The following is a 20,457-nucleotide window of genomic DNA, read 5'->3' on the forward strand; positions in this document are numbered from 1 at the left end:
CAAGCCCACGGTGGGGGGATAAAACCCCACGCCACCCAGAAAGTAGAAGCATTTATCATGGAAAAGGCAGCAAGAAAGCCCCCACACCCCGCCTCAGACCCTCGATGGGCCCATGCTGATGTGCTTGGAGAACTTCTGAAAATGGGGCACGAATGCACTTCCTGGTTTTCCTCCAGACCAAGAGGGCCTGGGTCCAGCAAGAACCTTCCAGTGACTGGCAGTCTAGGGTTTCTTCTTTTAGATAAGTGATTGCTCCTCCCCCTCCAGTCCCCAAGTCTTTTAAAATACCAATGCTGGCCTTGGGTGGTCTCTGTCACTTGCCATTAGAACCTAGAGTCTCCAGCCCAGAGGCTAGGGCACCTACCATCTGGCCAGAGGCACCCCTGCTGCCTCCCCATCCAGTTCTGCTGGCTGCAAGGGCATCCGGCCACCCGAGAGGACTCCGGTCAGGCTGTGAGCAAGGAGGAGGGCTTGGCACTAGAGGGCCCTTGAAGCAAAAGAGATCCAGAAACAGGATTTTGACATTTGGGAAGGTTTTTTTTTCCCCCCTTCCAACATTGGGAAGGGCTCTGTAAACACAAACTTAACTTGGGCCCTTCTCTGTGGGAAAAAAGCTTGAATAAATCCTCTCTCAGAGTGAAAAATCCCCCTCTCCTACCAATTGTTTTTTTTTTTTTCTTTCAATTGTTTTTTAGAGTAGGCAAGTAATACATATTCATTGTAGAAAACAAATGAGAAACTGCAGATAAGAAAATTAAAATCACCCCAAACCGTACCTCCCTAGTTTTAATCATTGTTAACAGTTTAGGTATATCCCTCCAGACCTTTTTTCAATGTAAATATAAGTGTTTATACACATATAAGCATATACTTTCTGAAAATTTTTAATATACTGTGAAAATCATTCCATGTCAATAATACAGAACCGCATTGTATTTTTGATGATGTTATAGTATATGCAATATACATATACCATGATTTATTTGATATCTATTAGATGTATAAGTTTATTTCAAGGTTTTCACAAGTATGAACAATGCTGTTATCCACACAGTGTTCATACCTTTGTCTAATTGTTTCTTATGGATAAACTCTTGAAAGTGGAACTGCTGGACACAGCGGTGGAGGCCACGCAGGAGAATGAGGCGCTGCAGGGCAGGTGCGCGGAGCTGCAGGAGAGGGTCCTGGAGACGGGGAAGATTGTGGACGGGTTTGAGGGGCCTGTGAACCAGGCAACGGAGGAGGCTCAGAAAGAGAAGGAATCTGCCAAGGTCGAGATCCAGAAGGTTCTGAAGGAGAAAGCTCAGCTGACGGCAGACCTATACTATAAGGAGAAGTCATTCTTCGACCTCTTCAAGCAGTTTGAGAAACAGAAGGTGATCGAAGGCCACCGCACGAGTGAAGAGTTGCTGAGGAAGTGCGCTGAGGATTACATAGCGAGGATCAGGAAGGAGGGCCAGAAGGACCAGGTGCTGAAGGACCAGGGGGAGGAGAAGCTTCAGCAGGCAAACAAGGAGATTGCCTAGGTCTGGAACAAGGAAGGCCCTGACGGAAGCCCTGGTGCTGCAGGTGGTCCTGAGGAAGGAGCAGATGCGAGTCTACTCACTGGAGAAGGTGGTTGAGCAGAGAACTACAGGGAATGGTGAGCTGACTATGATCTGTGATGACCTCACTTCCAAGACGGAGAGAATCTGACTTAGCAGCCCTGACCTGTACTACCTTCCCTTTGTGGGTGTGTATGTTTGCCTATCTGTCTAGCTTTTCCTTCTCTATTGATCTCAATTCGTTTTTAAGCTAGGTTGCTTTTGGAAAAGACTGAATAGAGTTTCCCTTAAATCTAAAAAAAAAAAAGTTATGTCATACACATAAATCTCCCGAATCCAACTGTTTCACTGATATATACAAGTTTCCTTAAGTGAGGGACCTCTGTGCTGTGCTTGTAATCTGAACCAGCACTCAATTTTCTCAAACACAGTTCTCCATCATAAGCAGTTCCAAAATAAAACTCCTTAAACCCCTTGTCTATGATCTCATAAATGACTAAGTGGCATTTAAAAGATACACAATTTTATTTTGACTTTAGTAATTCACTCAACAACTGAGTGGCTAAGCACAGCACAATCCGCTAAACAGAGACCCACATGACAGGGGTACCAGGATACTTGCCACACAAAATATATCTGTACAAAATTAGACTTAACTACCTACCACCTGACACCCCCAGCCTCTGCCCCTCCGTCCCTCTGCTCCTTCTCCCTTCTCCTCCATCCCTCGTTCCATCTATCCCATCCATCCACCCATCCACCCTTCTTCCTCTATCTTTCTTTGCGAATCACTCCCCTTCTTTCTTTTTCTGCCCTACTCTTTCTCCCTGCCTTCCTTATCGCCTCTTCTTTCCTGAAGCATTTGGGACGCTGTTATCAGAGCAGACAGTACTGGAGTTGCTCGAAGTTTCCAGCTGCACTGAGAGCTGGAGAAGCTGTCTGTGAAATCCTCAGTCTTTGGTATTCATTATTTAAGTTCTGTGGAAATGGGTTCGCTTTGAAGTCTACTGACTCATCCTCCTCCTTAACTTCTTATTTCCTGTAAATGATCCATTAGTTTTTGGCAAGGTCCATGTCACACAGCATTCCCATCAGAAGGGGCTGTTCCGCAACCCTGGGCAGTGTGAACACTGCCTGAGCAGTGGAACTGGAAGCATGATGGGGCCGTGTAGACTCTGCTTTCTTAAAGCTGCTTCAACCAGCCCTAACACCACCTCGAATTAATAATGTGAAACACATGCTCCATCTGCCTGCTAAAGGGTGACAAAGCCATTTATGTTCATAATGGCCAAAATTATTCTACAGATGAAAAGTTTTCTAAAGCAGCTCACATAGGCTAGTCAATCAGTTCCACCAAGGGGGAAAATTCCCCCTCAATCATCCCACTTGAGACCTCTTTGCCAAAACAGCCAGTTCACTGTGGCATTAAGATGTTGAAAGGGGGAAACAAATGGAGATTATAAACAGTTCTCATAAGTTTTCAAACTTTCTGCCCCTGGTAAGGCATGCATAGATTAGCGCCAACAGCTTAGTGGGAAAGGTCATGTGCCTTTTCACAAAGATCCAGGGAGCCACGCAGGACTCTTGCGGACTTCAGAAACTAAACAAATCAGTTACAAGGGGGAGGGGGGGAAGCAGTTCTTTAAGAAAAAAATCAAATTGGGCTGGAAAAGTACTATTATCAGCAAAAACGCTAAATCTTTTCCCCTCCCCCCACCCCCACACTCCCTGCTCCCCACACCCAGCTGGTGGGAGCAGAAAGATATTCCTTTGATAGCAGAGCAAATAAAAGTTTGAATTACTGACTGCTCACGTTAATGCTGGATTTTACTACCACCATATTTCAAAATGAAATTATTCTAACATCTATGCCTCAAATTAAGATCTGTGATAATATATATTACAGTTCAGAAAATGTCTTAGGTTCAGATGATGTAAAGGCTGATTCCCCTGGAGAGTAAACACTGGCCATTGTTTCTCAAGGGCTAAAACTCTCCTCATCCCTCCAAATAAATTTAAGTATAGATGACATCAGGGAGTGCTGCCTGGTTATCAAAGCACATCTGGGGCGGGGGTGGGGAGGGCAAGATAATGCCCCTTAATAGTCAAAGTGGTGGCAACGTCTTAAACGCAGGGTTGTCAAAAGAGGGCTTTCTCCTACAATTTACAGATATGAAAGCCCTATGAGAAAGTTTAGCACACAACACATGAAACTTAACTCTCTCCACTCCACCACGTTGGATTCCTGGTTTCAAGTTCCCCACACCATCTTTACTCCTACGGGCCCTACAATGTCTTTGGGGGGGGGGGGCGGGTATTCACAGATATCCAGGGCCCAAACGCCCATCTGTGTAAGTGCAGTTGGCAGCTCACTTGTCAGACATACTCTCCCCAAGTCCTGGAGTCCTCGGTGCTCCCTACTGGCCTCCGCACATCACTCATCAAGGTGGTGGGGGAGGGGCACGTGGGGGGAAAAGCAAAGAGCTAAGCCTGCCCACCAGTGCCCAGGTGGGCTCCGCAGCCAGCCTTACATTCTAAAAAGAGCACAGCCCTTCATTCTATGGCATTAGGTCCTCTGACACAGCGGCAGGACGTCTTCTCCCCTCGGCAGCTCCATGAAGCAAAACTTCACCAACTTCCACCAGGCACACTAATGAGAGGTTTGTTGTGAACAGGCAGCAAGGGTCAGCCACACCTGACACTACTCTCCTGCCCCAGAGATGGGGTCACTGGCCAAACGACGCTAAGCAAATAATTCTTCATGAGAAAAAAATGTATATTTCCACTTTTAAAATTACATTTCACAATTCCTCTCACTTCTTATGAAAACAAGATCAAATGTTTGTAAGGACCCACTTGAATATATTTTCACTTTCCAAGTGCAAAGTAGAGGACAAAAAAAAAAAGAAAAAGAAATTCTCAGCAGCCACAAGACAAGAACGCCTTTCTCCTTCCCTGCCAAATCCAAGCATTATGCACATAGAATGAACATGATGCAATAAAAACATCTCCAAATGCTTTCTGATACATTCTCTCATTTAATCTTGCGACTCCTTAATGCTCACATTTTAATTGCAGTTTTAGAGCCTTAAATTCCTCCAAAGGTGCTAAAATACGAAAGAATGTGAAGCATGATTTCATACGAACTAGAAGCAAGAGAAGAGTTTCAGGCCTCTTAAAATAAAAATCTATCTTCAAACCCCTCAGAGTCTGCATGAAACACAGCAAACTCAGTCTGTTGTCCCGAGGGAGGCAGGCTGCTGTGAAATATAAGTAACTCCTCACTGGCACTGTTAGCTTTTTTGGGTGTTTTAATTTTAAAACCCGAGTGTAATTATCTCTTATTTACTAGAGTCACAACTCTTGCCAAAGGGAATACAAACCACTTCTTTGGGGATGAAGTTGCTGACAAAGGTTTGACAAAGAAAAATAATTAATAGCTCCATGCTGACCCCGGGGTAAGTCTTGGAGCACAGCGAAGCGAACTTGCCAAGGATGAGCCGGGCATGGGAGCGTGATGCCCGGCTAAGGGCATGGCACACACCCGGTCCTGAGAAGCTTGGAGGCTTCTGAAGGGACTTAGGCTATGGGACAAAAGCATGAGAGGTTTTTGCATATCCTCCTTTAGTCATAGTTCTGTGTTGAAACTGCTTTGCGCTCCAGTTACAAATGCTCTCCTGTTTAAGAAAGCTGTGGATAGACAATTAATGCCTTTCAGCTGGGGCTGGAGTGTTCTCCAAGTTTGGTTCTGGGCTCTATGGTTTAGCATGCTCATTCTCAGAAATTCTGGCGAGAAAGCCTTTGGGATAGGGAGCCACCAGGGCCAGTTTCCTGGAGCCTGTCCTATGGGCACCTCACCTGATCACCGTCACATTTGGGGAGCCAAACAGAAGGTGGGTGCGGGAGGATCATGAGCAGCTGGGTCAAAACCCTTAGGAGGAGGAGTCTGCCTCTTAAAACATGCGAATTCAGAGATTCCATCTTAACTTTGCTCTTAAACTATAAAAGTCTTCTGAGTGCAAACAGCATTCAATTCTAGCAGATTCCCACCCCCCACCCCCACCCCCATATTTTCATTTGTCTACCGTGACTGCTGGGAAGCTTGTAGCCCCAGAACTGTAAGATACTATCATCCTTTTCATCATTATTATTAATGATGGGTTTACTTGCAATACTATATCTTTCTGTCTCCTGCAATAACCCAATCCCATCCCATCCCCTGGAGCACAGACATGTTTCATGATTGGCAGCTATTTTAGAGCCTTTTGGGGTGTGCTTGTGTGACTGACAAGACTTCAAGTCTTGAAGCCAGGAAGAATTTGATTTCCAGCCTTGACAAACCACTTAATGTGGCTGACCCTCAGCTGCCTCACCTATGTGACGGAGCTCGCATCTTTGTAGCAGAACGGGTGAGGATTATGCTGCTTTAATTCCCCCTGGATGCCCAAGGGCAGGTACCTGGCGTGGACACAATGTCCATCCCAAAGCGTAACATGGAGTAGGTACCCAATACACTAGAGCTACTGTCATTCTTACGAGAGTTAATAATACCAGCCACAAGGGCAAAATTAAAGAGGTTACTGACCCCAGAGAGGAATTTCTAATTCAAATTTCATTATCTTAAATCAACTCAGCTCTTTTTTCCCCCTTCTCATAGAATTCAAAAAAAAAGCCCTGAGATTTTGGCTCCAACTTCTCAGTTATAATCTTGGCTTTAGTAATACCCATTAAGAGGTTCCGATCCAGGGAGAACTATTAACTCTGCAGTGGAAGCAGAAACGCGGATATCTGAATGAAGTGAAGGTCTGCTGGCAGTTGTAACGAGATCATTTGCTCCTGCAAATGTTATTTCTTGGCTATCGGTATCTTTTGTGCGAATTTCTGCAGGCAGAAATCTCTGGGGGAAAAAGACTGTCTGGAGCCCACACGTGTTTTCAGAACAGGCTGGTACATCCTGTCCTTGCTACAGAGCCTGGTACGTCAGTAGCAAAACAGACCTCTCTTTGGACACACTTTTTTTTGTGAATTCTGCAGGACTCAAGGCTGGCTGCTGAAGTCACCACTCAATCTTCCTCTCAGGCTGGGTCGGTGAACTACTCCCTGGAGCCCCCTGGTGGCCCTTTCCATGTTCACACCATGTACTCACACCTCTCAGGGGCAGGGAGAAAGTGGCTTTAAAAGAGCCACCCAAGGGCTAGTTACTGGCATCCTTCATCCACAGGGACATCCCCACATTTGAAGGATCAAGGACACATGCTGTGTTAAGGCTGGTACAGACACAGCACCTCTCTTAAATGTCAGTCATTCACTGAACAGCTAGCTCTTAAGCATTTACTGCATGCCAGGCCTCACACCAGGCATGAAGAATACAGAGAGGATTACGACTCAGTCCCTGCTCTCAAGAAGCTTCTGGCCCAGAGGGAGAGGTGGACCGATACCTGTACCCAGAAGGACAATACAGAGAGAAATGCCAAGTTTTGAGGGAACCCCGGGGACAGTGTCAGCCTCCTTAGGGAAAGTGGGAAGGACATCAGGGAAGGGGCAAGAGTTAACCTGGATCTCAGAGGCCAAGAATTAGCTGGACACAGAAAGGAGGGCAGGCATTCCAGGCAGAAGAATCAATACACATCAAGGGCCAGACTTCTCGGGGGACTGTGGTGGATCTGGAGGGCTCCCAGCAGGCAGAAGAGGCCAGAGAAGTGGGTAGGGCAGGCTGAGAAGGATCTCATAGGCCACACCAAGGACCCTGCTTATCTATCCGTGATTCTCCAAACTGTGCTTGAAAGTTCCCGCAGACATTCGATTCTAATTTCATGGATGCTGAAGCTAAGAGAACTCTGTGGTAGCCATCCAAGATCCACTGACTGCTAATTCCTGCGTTCAACTCCAGGGTAACCAGGAGAGAAACATCAAATTCCAATACAGGGGCATCCTATAAAATATCTACAAAACACCAGTACTCCTGAAAATTGCCATCAAAAACAAGAGAAGTCTGAGAGCCTGTTGCAGACAACAAGAGCCTAATTCCTTAGAGGAGCCTAATTCCATTTCTGAGTGACAATTAAATGTAATATGCCGGGACCTCCCTGGTGGTCCAGTGGTTAAAACTCTGCACTTCCAATGCAGAGTTCCCAGGTTCGATCCCTGGTCAGGCAACAGGATTCTGCATGCTACGACTAAGACTCAAAGCAGCCAAGTAAATAAGTATTCTAAAAACTAAAATAAGATGCTATCATACTTAAAAAAATAATAATAAATGTAATCTGCTATCCTGGATGCAATTTTGCAACAGATAAATGAAGCTCCTAGGTGAAAACTAGAGAATAAAGTACAGAGCCTAGTTAATGATTATGTATCGATCTTGGTTCATTAATGGCAACAAATGTGCCACACTAGTGTAAGATGTTAACAATAGGGGAAACTATATACAAGGCAAATGGGAATTTCTGTACTCCTCAAAATTTTTTATAAGTCTGAAATGTTTCAAAAAAATAAAATTGATTTTTAAAAAGTTCTGTGTTCATACAGATAGCCAAACTACTGTCTGCAATGGGTTGTATAATTAAATATTAATTATACACTTGTATAATAAAATGATAATACATGTTACACATGAGAACTTAGAAGATTAATTCATATTCTAGTAATAAGAGCCAACATTTTATTGAGTACCTATGCTCAGCCAGGCACTCTCCTAAGTAATCACTTCTGATCTCCAAAACAGCCCCATGCACTAAGAACTGCCAACATCCCATTTTACAGGTGAGGAAATGAATTCAGCAATTAGACAACTCATTGGGATTATATAAGTGGCAGAGTCTGGATTTGAACCCAGCTCTGTCTGATGCTAGAGTCCTGATACTTAATGACAATTCTATACTTTACTGCCTCCTGGTATTCAGCTTTATATACTGATATTTCACTGAAAAAAAATGCATTGATTTTATTATTCTTTTTAATGTTTGAAACCACAGCTATAAATGGGGTGATAAGACGAGGGGGATTTCCAGTCAATGAGGGACTAGGTCAGAGCTGGTGGTTGGTGTTGACACATATGTTCTGACAGTTTCAGTGTGAAGGATGGACTGGTATAGGCTGGGCCCCTGCTGCAGAAATATTCTAGCAACATCTCCCAAAGGAGGAGGAGAGGCAACCAGAGAGAATGAACTTCCCTAAAAGGATAAAGCGAAGGCTCTTGCTTTATACAGGAACCCTTTGTATCCAGCCCCAACCAATCACATCCCGGGCATTGCTGAGCCCCTAACTTGTGCCTGGGCAGGTCTGCCTCCAGGAGCCCCTGTTTGCCGCCTCCACAGACAGAACCTGATGATTAGTAAAGGGAAAATAAGAGCAGTCCAAGCAAGGAGGCAGCTGGCCCAGAGCCCCCCCAGGGGAGGGGCAGGGCCTGAGAAGGGGTGTTAGTGGGGGCAGGGGGAGGGCTGGGGTGCCTCACGGAGGAGACCTGGGGGCTGGGCCCAGGGCAAGCCCACCTCTCCCTGCAGTCCTTGTGTCTGGGTCACCAGCCAAGGGGATTGGAGCTGAGAGCCCAACCTCTCACCACCAGCTCAGCCGCTTCCCCTGCCCTCCCAGGTCAATGAAAAGCAGGCCTCATTTCACTTCTGTACTTGAGAGGCTGCCATGTGCCACCAGAGGCACATATGGAGTTTGGTACCTCTGGAGGTTGTGGGAAATACCAGAAAGTCTCCTAATCGGTCAACTCCTCCAGAGTCGTCTTATCTAGCCTGGCATGCCGTAGGCATCAATCAACAGATGGTGAACTAAATGGAAATCTTAAAACGCATGCGTCATAGGTCATACTGGAGCAAACTAAACTGGAGTTCGGAATATTTAGTACGAAATCTTTACCACATACTTAGTGGCTTGAAACGACACAAGGTCACTAACAGTTCTGGCCGTCGGATGTCCAAACGGGTTTTTCACTGGACTCAAATCAAGATGTTGGCAGGGGACTTCCCTGGTGGTCCAGTGCTCAAGAATCTGTCTGTCAATGCTGGGGACGTGGGTCCAATCCCTGGTCCGGGAAGATTTTACATGCCACAGGGCAACGAAGCCCGTGTGTCACAGCTACTGAAGATGGCATGCTCTGGAACCTGAGAGCTGCAACTACTGAGGCTCGAGCACCTACAGTCCCTGCCACAGGAGAAGCCCCTGCCCACCACAACTAGAGAAAGCCCACGCACAGCACCAGACACCCAGAGCCGCCAAAAACAGTTAATAATAATAAAAAAAGATGTTGGCAGGGCTTCATTCCCCTCTAGAGGCTCTAGTTTTTGTTGTTCAGTTGCCCAGTCACGCCACAGACTGCAGCAGGCCAGGCCTCCCTGTCCCTCACCATCTCCCAGAGTTTGCCCAAGTTTATGTCCACTGCATCGGTGATGCCATCCAACCATCTCATCCCCTGTCACCCTCTTCTCCTTCTGTCTTCAATCTTCCCCAGCATCAGGGCCTTTTCAGTGAAAAAGCTCTTCACATCAGGTGACCGAAGTATTGGAGCGTCAGCTTCAGCATCAGTCCTTCCAATGAGTATTCAAGGTTGATTTCCTTTAAGATTAACTGGTTGGATCTCCTTGCTGTCCAAGAGACTCTCAAGAGTCTTCTCCAGCACCACAGTTCGAAAGCATCAATTCTTCGGCGCTCTGCCTTCTTTACAGTCCAGCTCTCACAACTGTACACGACTACTGGAAAGATCAAAGCCTTGACTATACGGACCTTTGTTGCCAAAGTGATGTCTTTGCTTTTTGACACTGTCTAGGTTTGTTGTAGCTTTCCTGTCAAGAAGCAATCATCTAAGGCTCTAAGGGGAATGTAAAAGGTTCTATTTCCCTGCTTTTTGCAGCTCTGCCCCCTGCACTCCTTAGCTCGTGGCTGCTCCCCCATCTTCAAAGTCAGTAACACTGTCTCTCTCTGGCCTTTCTCCATGGTCGTGTCTCCTCTGACTCCCTTCTGCCTTGCTCTTCCTCTTTTAAGGATTACTATGATTACACTGGACCCATCTGGATAATTCAGGACACTCTCCCTATTTTAAGGTCTCACCTTAAAATTAACAATGTTAATTCCATTTGCAACCTTAATTCTCCTTGGCAATATAAGGTGATATAGTTGCCAGGCCCAGGGGTTAGGACATGGACATCTGTGGAGTGCCATTATTCAGCCTATCACAAACTTCAAAAGGTCAAACTATGTAGGAGACCACCAGTGTCTCGCTAAAAGGTAAAAATATTAATTAACACTTATCAACCACCTACTACATACAAGGCATACCACTAAGTAATTTTGCATATATTATCTTATTTAATTGCAGTTAATGTTCAAAGAGAAGTAGTAACTACTACTACTAGTAAACCAGATCATGTTATTCACCTCTAAAATCCTCTGATAGTTTTCCATATGTTTTAGGGAAAAACTCAGTCTTCTGGCAGCCCCTCGGGATCTAACTTTGGCCCGACTCCCAGCTCCATTTCCCACCAGCTTCCCCTCGACCTCCAAGCTTCAACCATGGGAGCCTTTCGGTTCCTTGAACTTCTGTGGCTGCACCTGCAGACCCCTCTTTCTGGAACATTCATCCCCAAGATCGTCGACCCTCTCTCGTTATTCAGATCTCTAGCCTATTCACTGCCACATCCCCAACTCCTAAAATAGTGCTTAGCACATAGTAGGCACATGATACACATTTATAAATGAACTAATCTGAATTATGCCAGTGAGGAAACGAGACGATAAGGCCAAGTTCACAGAGCTGGTCAGCTGGAATTCCAACTCAGAGCATACTCAACACCCCAGCCTCTCAACGAGCCACCCCCAAGCTCCTCATCAGACACCACTAGGCCAGCTGGGAGGTGCAGGGATGGCAAACACTAGCTCAAGCTCTTGAGCAGTCCCCCGTTCACTGGACGGCACTGAAATAGTGACAGAACCTACTAACCAGGCACCACGGCCAAGTCAATCAGTGAGCCTAACGGAGGCTGGTCTACACTCTCGACTGGGAGAGCTATGAAACCAGATCGGGAGGAGACATGGTCACGGCAAACCAAGAATTCCTTATCAGGGGAATACAATCCAGATGAACTGTTGGGCTAATCTAGTGGAATTGAGGCCTCCGAAATGAACCTTAAAAAAGAAAAAAGTTCCAATCTGCAAAGGAAGTGATTTTTCCATATTCTAACAATCAGAAATATGCTTTTTAAGCATCAGAATTTTCATTCCACGTTGCTGTCATTTTGGGGGAATTTAAATAGACGACATGCTTTCCTATGGGTGACAGCAACAGCAGTCCTGCAATGCCATTATTTTAGGCATAACAGGGGAGGCCATTGCATCACGGATTCCCAGAGACTGAAATCCCAAGCAAGCTAACCACATTGAAGAATTCTTTTAAAATTCCTTGCAGGAGCTCTGAAAAACCAAACACATTAGTAGAGAGCCAGCAACCATCAGGAGAGCATTGTAACAATGGCACCACTATAGGAGGACTTTTGTCCCTTCTCATATTCCTTCCTGCCCCAACTGCAGATAAGAGAAATAGGAGGAGGGAATGGAGAGAGCGAAAGGCCACGCCAGGCCCACCCCCCACACCCATGCCGGAGTTGTGGGGCAGGCTGGGCCAGGGGGAGTGGAAGAGCATGGAATTGGAAGGGAAGCTGAAGTTTTGATTTCAGACTGGACTAGGCCTTCAAACCTACAGGTGAGTCCTAATTCCTTAAATGTCCTCATAGCTGGACATGCAATCCACCTAAGATGTCACAGAGCACGTTTTAAGGCAGTGCTCAGGCTAGGGAGGGCTCTTTCCTGACTGAACTCCAATGAAGTCAGCTGATTCAATAAATTTGTTACAGGCTAAAAATCAAACAACCAACAGAATATAATTTTTTGGCTAGCAAGTTTATAAGGTAAAATAAATAAATAAATAAATAATGCCCAGTTTTGATGAGAGAGAAGAGAACTGAGTATCCCCAAATACTTCTGGTATGTCTTAGCCCATTCGGGCCACTATAACAAAATACCACAGTCTGGGTGGCTTATAAACTACAGAAACTTAATTCTCATGGTCTTGTGTGTCAATTTGGCTAGGCTATAGTACCCAGTTATTGAATCAAAAGCTAGATGTTGCTACGAAGGTATTTCTATAGATAGGATTAACACTAAGTGAAAAAGATTACCCTCTGTAGTGTGGGCAGATCTGATCAGTTCAAGGCCTTACAAACACAAACTGAGATTTCCCATAAGAGAGGAGAGTCTGCCTCAAGACTATAGCAGTAATTCTTGCCCGAGTATCTAGCTTGCTGGCCTGCCTTACAGGTTTCAGATCTGCCAATCCTGTAAACATGTACACCAACCCCCTGAGACAAATCTCTTCAAATATATGTGTGTGTGTGTGTATCTCTTAGTACAAATGCTTATGTGTGTCTGTATGTTATGTGTCTGTATGCGTGTATATGTATATACAATATACAAATACAGATATATTTCCACTGCTTCTGTTTCTCTGGAGAACCCTGACTGATAAACACCATGAGTCTAATTCTGTTAAAAACATTTATGTTACAAATTACATTGCAAAAGCTTGAGTCCCATAACTGAATATACAGTATGATTATTTTGTTAAAATATTAGATATACAAATGAGAGAGAAAACATCCAAATATTAGCAATAAAAAGACTATGGTTTATTTTAATGTTTGTCTTGATAGTTAATATTTTTTTAAATTTTTATAAGCATGTATTTCTTTTATGATCAGGGAAATCATAGTTACAATCTGATTTGCATTGAATCCTGCAATTTCAGTGTCCACTGAGAGGGAGACTACACAATTTTAGGCAATCTGAAGAAGAGAACATCCTTCACCATTTTACCTGCTTCTCGAGTGACAAACTATATTCTCAGCATTTCCTCCAGACCTGTCCCAGCCCTTTTTTCTTGTGTCCCATTTGGCCTCTTGCCCTGTCCTTCATTGTCTCAAATAAAATACCCATTAGATGGGCGAGGCAGTGACTTTCATTATCCTTGTTTTATAAACGAGGAAACTGAGGCTAAGAGGGTTTAAGTGGTTTGTACATAGATACCCAGCTGGTAATTGACATAGCCCAAATTCCCTCCTTTGTAAACTGGAAAGCCAGGCACATGTGAGTGATCCCATATGGACCGTGTGAGAACCACGTCAATTACATTCTGAGGTCTCCTCCCCAGCCTGCCACAGCCTTCCTCAGTGACATCAGACAATGGCTCATTAATCTCCAGGAGAGATGTGGATGGCCAGGGTCAGGTGCCAGGACCAAAAGGACTCTGGGTTTGGCCACACGTCCAAGCACCCTGGCCAGGGCTTCTGATGACTCAAGCCCCACAGCTGGAAGTGAGCAGGACCACCCACACTGCCCCAAATGGGGCCAAACTCAGTGCTTTCTTTCCAGTCCCCATCTAGTGATTGGCGCAAGGTCCTGGCCATCTGCCATCCCATGCCCATGAGGCTGGCCCCACCACAGAAGACTTAGGCTACCAAAGCAATTCCAACTGCTGGCAGCATCAAGTTCTTGGACTGGGCTCTAGCATAAAGGGCTTTCCTTCTTCCCCCTCCTGGGCCTGCTGAGACTGAGTGTACTCTTGAATCCCGTTAGGACTGGATCCTTTCCCTGGGACCCCGACACCCACCTTGGCATCCCCAGGGAGCAGGGTCTGCATGTACCATGATCCCTACCACAAATGGGCTGATCTTCCCAAATCGTGAGCCCTTCACCTCCAACACGAGAGCCCCAGGATGCCCTGCTGTCACCTGCAACCCCAAGACCTAAAGGTCATCCAGGCTGGAATAACACTTGGTTATTTGCTGAACAAATGAATAAACAAACTACACACAGGCCATAACTCAGGTCCTGGCCAGCCTCCTATCTAAGCGTTCCCCAGTGATTAAAAATAAGTGCTATATTAAATGGTAAGCCAGTTAGATGGCTTCATGGGGTGCAAGTTTATAAGAAATTCTAAAACATCCCTGGAATAAATTGGAAATATGGTACCAGTTAACTCGAGTTTCCATACTGCTTCCTCCATACTGATAAAGCATAATGGGTCCCCCTTTGTCAAAGAAGATGATGCACTTGGTGGGATGGGGAGGAAAGGCACAGTCCTCTTGGAAAGCTACTTTGGATAAAGCTGTTTGTACTGCCCAATGTGCAAACTGCAAGGTGTAACAAGAGGCCATACCACCAAGCCTGAAACCAGTGAGCTGACAGGATCTTGAGTTCAGCAGGTCCAGGTCTGCTGAAATTTAAAAACCAAACTAACCCTAGCCATTAGACCTATTTAGGGGAATAAGTGATGTATCTGAGTAACTATTAAACTCCCTTTTTAAATATTTTTCAAGATGTTGCTTAGCTCAGAAAATGATGCAAAATAAAAACACTGTCATCCCTTTGTCTTATTGTGAAGACAAACAGCCAACTTCTCCCCATCTGCCCTACATAAATGCTAAACACATACTTCAGTTGTTTGGTCTGATATTGGTCTGGGTCCCATAGCAGAACCCCTCAGGCCAAATGCCCAGAGCGCTGGCGGGGGAACACAGTGGGGGCTCCGATCAGCTTCTGATCATCAGCTCTCTACCCCGAGGGTTGTGTAGGGTCCCCATGCCCTTAGAGGACTAATCAGGGCACCTGCTCTCCATCCAGGTGACATCAAAGCCACAGACTCCTGCTCACGGCAAAACTGGAAAACCAAGAGGATCCCTCTCCCTGTCTCTCCACACCCTTATTATCAATAGAAGAGGTGGGGGAAGGGGAACGTAAAGGAGGAGGCAGAGTGAAGTAGGGGTTCCACACTGATAGGGGTTCCAAGTAGGGGTTCCTCCTTGGAAAGAGGGAGAGAAGAGGAAACAGAGAAAAGTGGACAGGGCCTTAGAGATGGCGCCTGCCTTACTGGCCTCTGTGAGAAGGGAGGAGGCTGCCAAGACACTTGCTGGTGGGGTTGACAGCATGTGCGTTAGCACAAAGATTTAATAGGCAGAGCTAATAGAGCAGGATCGAGAAATGCCTTCTTCATTGTGCCAAGTACAGCACAGAGGAGTTACCATCAGCATCAGAAAATGTATTCGGGTTTCTGGGACTGAGTTAAGGTCCAGCATGGAGACTCAACCACTGAAACACACAATCAGAAAGGTATTAAACTTTGAGATGGAGGGCCAGACCCAGGAGAAAAACAAGCTCCTTCTTATTACCTGCAACAAAGCTGAATATACACATTGATATCCCTTTGGAACTGTGAGGAAAGGCAACAGCTCATGGCTTCATTTTTACTGAGAGCTTATTATGCACCAGGCACTGCTCTATGTGCCTGACATGTATTAATTCATCTCACATCATGAGAAACATACCAGCAGTATCTCCTTTGCAGAAAGAAAGCAAGAGGCACAATAAGGTTAAGTCATTTTCAATTTTCCAGAAGTGCCACTGAGAATAAGCAAGAGCAATCCTGTAGAAGATTCTGTGACCAAGGGGGAAAAGAGGAAGTTAATTACACAGTATCCATCAAATTAGCTGGGGACTTCCCTGGTGGTCTAGTGGTTAAGAATCTGCCTTCCAATGCCGTGGATGAGGGTTCAATCCCTGGTTGGGGAACTAAGATCCCATACGCCTCAGGCAACTGAGACCATGTGTCACAACTAGAGAGAAGCCTGTGTGCCACCACCAAGAGTTGATGCCAAAAAAAAAAAAAAAAAAAAGTGTTTCTTAGGTAACACCCCCTGAGCCCTTACCACTTGTTGCTCCAAATCCCCTCTCTGGCACAGCTGGGCTGGACCAGTGGATGAGATGTTTATCCCCTGGCTCCCTCCCTGTCAGGCCATGGTTTGCTCTTCTACAGCTACAGCTTTCTTCCCAGCTGCTGGTCAGTGCCCCGTCCCTTGCCCCTTAAAGGCTCACAGGTAGGATCTGTTCCCAGCTGCTGTCGGCCCTGGGGTGCCTTGCCATCCTTGGTTTCCTTCAACTCCACCCACATCACTTGGGTGGAGTGATGAAGGTCCCTTCATCACTGTCTCTGATTACCTTATCACGGATGCCAACTGCTCCCCGCCAGGCTCTCAACTGATACGTGAAATTCTGAGCTCTTACCATGCATTGTTAATTCCCACATCAACCCTTGTAGGTGAAATTATTATTCTCACTCTACTACAGGTGGGGAACTTGAGAATTCTGATGGGTTGGCTCACTGCCCAAAGTCATACAGCTAGTTAAGTGGCAATGTCTGGGTCTGACATACGCAGTTGTATTTCTAAGCATCTACTCTCCTTAACCACTATGTAATATTGGCCCACTAACCTAAATTGGATCAAATGTCTTAGCTTACTCGACTGTCTTGGTTGTTCTATTTTAGTAAAAGGAGGACACATTTTTAGTGCCATTAAACACCTGACCTGTGATGATGACTTCCTAATCCTATTGCTCCCCAAAGGCTACTGTTCTACCACTGGACATAAAAGAGAGCTGGTGGTGAATAACTGCATTCCAAAAAAAATCAGTCTTATAAAGCAGGGGATATGCAACCCCATGGACTATATAGTCCATGGAATTCTCCAGGCCAGAATACTGGAGTGGGTAGCCTTTCCCTTCTCCAGGAGATCTTCCCAACCCAGGAATCGAACCAGGGTCTTCTGCATTGCAGGCAGATTCTTTGCCAACTGAGCTATCAGGGAAGTCCATCTCATTTCCCAGATAATCCTATAAAATTCAGCACAACAATCATCAGCTTCAAAGACTCATGATCAATGTGAACACCAATGCCAGAGAAGCTGGGCAGCTCCAGCATTTTCCACTGAATGATGTGTGCTACAAAACACCTATTTTGCAAGAGGTTAATAGATGTTTCTTGAAAAGTAGGAAGTTTTATAAATATTGTATCCTATATGTTACTTAGCTCCTGCTTTAGAAATTCAGAGAGAGTATTAAGCCTTGATAGGAAGAAAAGAAGTTCCTTTAACCTAGCTTTTTCTAAACTAATTTGAACCTTGTGTATTTTTTTTTGAATGGATGCTTATTAATAGCTTTCCTAAGTATGAAATTAAATAATTTCCAGTCTCAATTCCCTTAATGTCTATGTATTTTAGCTAGCTAAAATTATTTGCCCTTATGGTAACTATAGGTTCCAATTAGGGTCTTTCGCATTGCTTACAAATATCCACCAACCCTGGAAGGGGACTGGAGGTTTGTAAAGGTGAGAATCACCTGCAGTGGAATATTCTGGTGCCACTACCACTGCCACACCTGCCATTGGCACAGACTTTGAAAGGGCACATGGAGAAATCACATCTCACTGACAAAGATCTCCTGATATTAACTGTGAAAGTGGAAAGTTGCTCAGTTGTGTCTGACTTTTTGCGACCCCATGAACTATACAGTCCATGGAATTCTCCAGGCCAGAATACTGGAGTGAGTAGCCTTTCCCTTCTCCAGGGGATCTTCTCAACTCAGGGATCGAACCCAGGTCTCCCGCATTGCAGGTGGATTCTTTACCAGCTGAGCTACAAGGGAAGCCCAAGAATACCAGAGTGGGTAGCCTATCCCCTCTCTAGCAGATCTTCCTAACCCAGGAGTCGAACGGGGTCTCCTGCATTGCAGGAGGATTCTTTACCAACTGAGCTATAAGGGAAGCCCAATATTAACTAAGAGCTCTCAGCAAATCCCTTTAAGGGAAACACAGGTCCACATCTATTGCCAGACCTCAGCCTGCACTGCTCCTCGGGCCTCACTTTGCCTACACTGCTAATAAAGCACACAGCACATGGGAACATGGTTAAATATTTGTACTCAGACATCTAGACTTTCCTAAACTCATCCCGATTTCAAAAATGCTTCCTACTTTCCCCATCACTAACAAAAATACATCCGAAATCCCAGCAGATCAGTAGTTTCAAAAACTGCTTGATTCAAGTTGGCATGTGATAGTTACAAAAAAGACAAAATCTGACACTAGCACAGAAACCAAAGGAAAAGAAAAAAAAAAAGAAAAATATTTTTGAGCAAAAAATTGAAAATACTCAAGAAATATCCCCAATTTAGTCTGTTGGGTGTTATAACAAACTGCCATGTACGAGGTGTCTTACAAACAACAGAACTTTATTTCTCACAGTCCGAAGGGTCAGCATCTAAGATCAAGGCACCAGCATGGTTGTGTGCAGCTGATGCATTCTCACCGGGTCCTCATATCGTGGAAGCAGGCAGGGGCTCTCTCTGGAGCCCCTGTGATAAAGGCACTAACCTCTCTCTGATCACCTCACAAAGGCCCCATCCACTAACACTGCCACTTGGGGGTTAGGATTTCAATATAGAAATTTGGGAGAACACATTCATTCAGATAAAACAGTCCCATATAGGGAACTGCCTGGCAAGCTAGTGGTTAGGACTCCAAGCTTTCACTGCAGAAGGCCCACGTTCTATCCCTGGTCAAGAAACTAAGATCCCATAAACTGCATTGCATGGCCAAATCAAACAAAGAAACACCACAGTCCCAATACTTGCTACATTGTCTATGTACACTATTTGGTCTGAATTCAGATGGCTTATTCTAAAGATGGGACCATCAAGACCATATAAAGCCATCCCCTAATTCTGGCAGCAGAGAAAAGAGAGAAAAGAGGAAGGACCCAGAAAAAGGAGAGACCATACATCAGCAAGTACAGACTTTCTGTACGGATTGACTTGGCCTCCAACTTAAAGTAGCTTGAAATCTGTTCAAAGTAATAACAGTCAAGTATAAAGCAAAAGAGGAAATATAAATGGCCACACGCATGGAAAATGTCCAACCTCACCAGTAATCAGAGAAATTAAAAACAATTAAGGTTGTTCTCATTAATTAAATTATAATTACGAATGCAGAAAAGGATGTTGTTCAGCAGACACTTTCATAGACTACTGCTGGGAGCATATATTGGCATATCCCCTTTTGGTAATAACTACCAAGAAATTGAAAAGGTTTCATATTGTTTGACCCAGTAATTCCATTCTAGGAAATCTACCCTATGGAAATATTAAATATGGAAAAGCAATCAGACTAAAACTGTTCAACATCATACTTTTATCATGGCAAATAAATGGAAATATACTGAACTGCATGACAGAAGGACTAGGTCGGTCATCTACAGTACATTAATCAGATGGAATATTATAATATCATAGTCGTTAAAGACTAAATTCTTATATTCAAGAATTATTTATAGTGAACATCGTAACAGGAAATACAGTGAGAAAAAGAAATGTGAAGAAACGAAAAATAAAATTTTTTTAAATTCTGGAAAACATGCTAAAATGGAAACAGTGTCTAAGTCAATGCAGTTTGCAGAGTGATTCACAGGACAGCAGCAGTCTGTGAACTGCATGTTACCCTATCAGGAAAATAATCCTAGAGTGTGCATTTGGAAACTTTTAGCAATTTAGTATTGCTGCGACATCCAAGCACATGTCTCATGGAACTGCGAGTTGAACAGGGTGCAGACCAGCTTGAATGCTGTCAAACTGGGATGGAAGTCCCAGGTTACACAAGCTGCACAGTAGTCACACACAGTGGGACACCACAGTCCACAGTGGACTGGAAATACGAAAGAACTGGCCCTTCATGTGGACCACTGGTCTAGGCGATAGCACTGGGGATAATTTAGTCTTCCTCTTCTGTATTTTTCAAAATTGGTAGAATGTTATATTGCTATGATAAGAAAAAAAACCCGTTTTTATTTTTTAAATGCAACTAAAAAGAGGAAAATAAATGTCACTTAACTGTTATAACTTTGGAAAACTTTCCTACAGAAATATATAAACATATAGTGGGAGGCAGGAAGACACAGTGGTTAGGAAGATAAGATTTCAGAGCTGACAGTCTGGGTTTGAACCCTGGATCCACTACTCCATTATTTACCAGCCA

General features: G+C 44.7%; 1 protein-coding gene and 1 non-coding gene across 2 annotated transcripts in view; one reads left to right on the plus strand and one right to left on the minus strand.

The window, feature by feature from the left end:
• The window catches only part of PARVA (parvin alpha), a 166,818-nt gene that overhangs the window by 127,452 nt on the left and 18,909 nt on the right, over positions 1 to 20,457 (minus strand). The window lies entirely within an intron of this gene.
• TRNAG-UCC (transfer RNA glycine (anticodon UCC)) lies at positions 7,628 to 7,700 on the plus strand. The gene has a single exon. It is a non-coding gene; the product is annotated as a tRNA-Gly (tRNA).

This window comes from Ovis aries, chromosome 15, assembly GCF_016772045.2.
Source record: "Ovis aries strain OAR_USU_Benz2616 breed Rambouillet chromosome 15, ARS-UI_Ramb_v3.0, whole genome shotgun sequence".
NCBI lineage: Eukaryota > Metazoa > Chordata > Mammalia > Artiodactyla > Bovidae > Ovis > Ovis aries.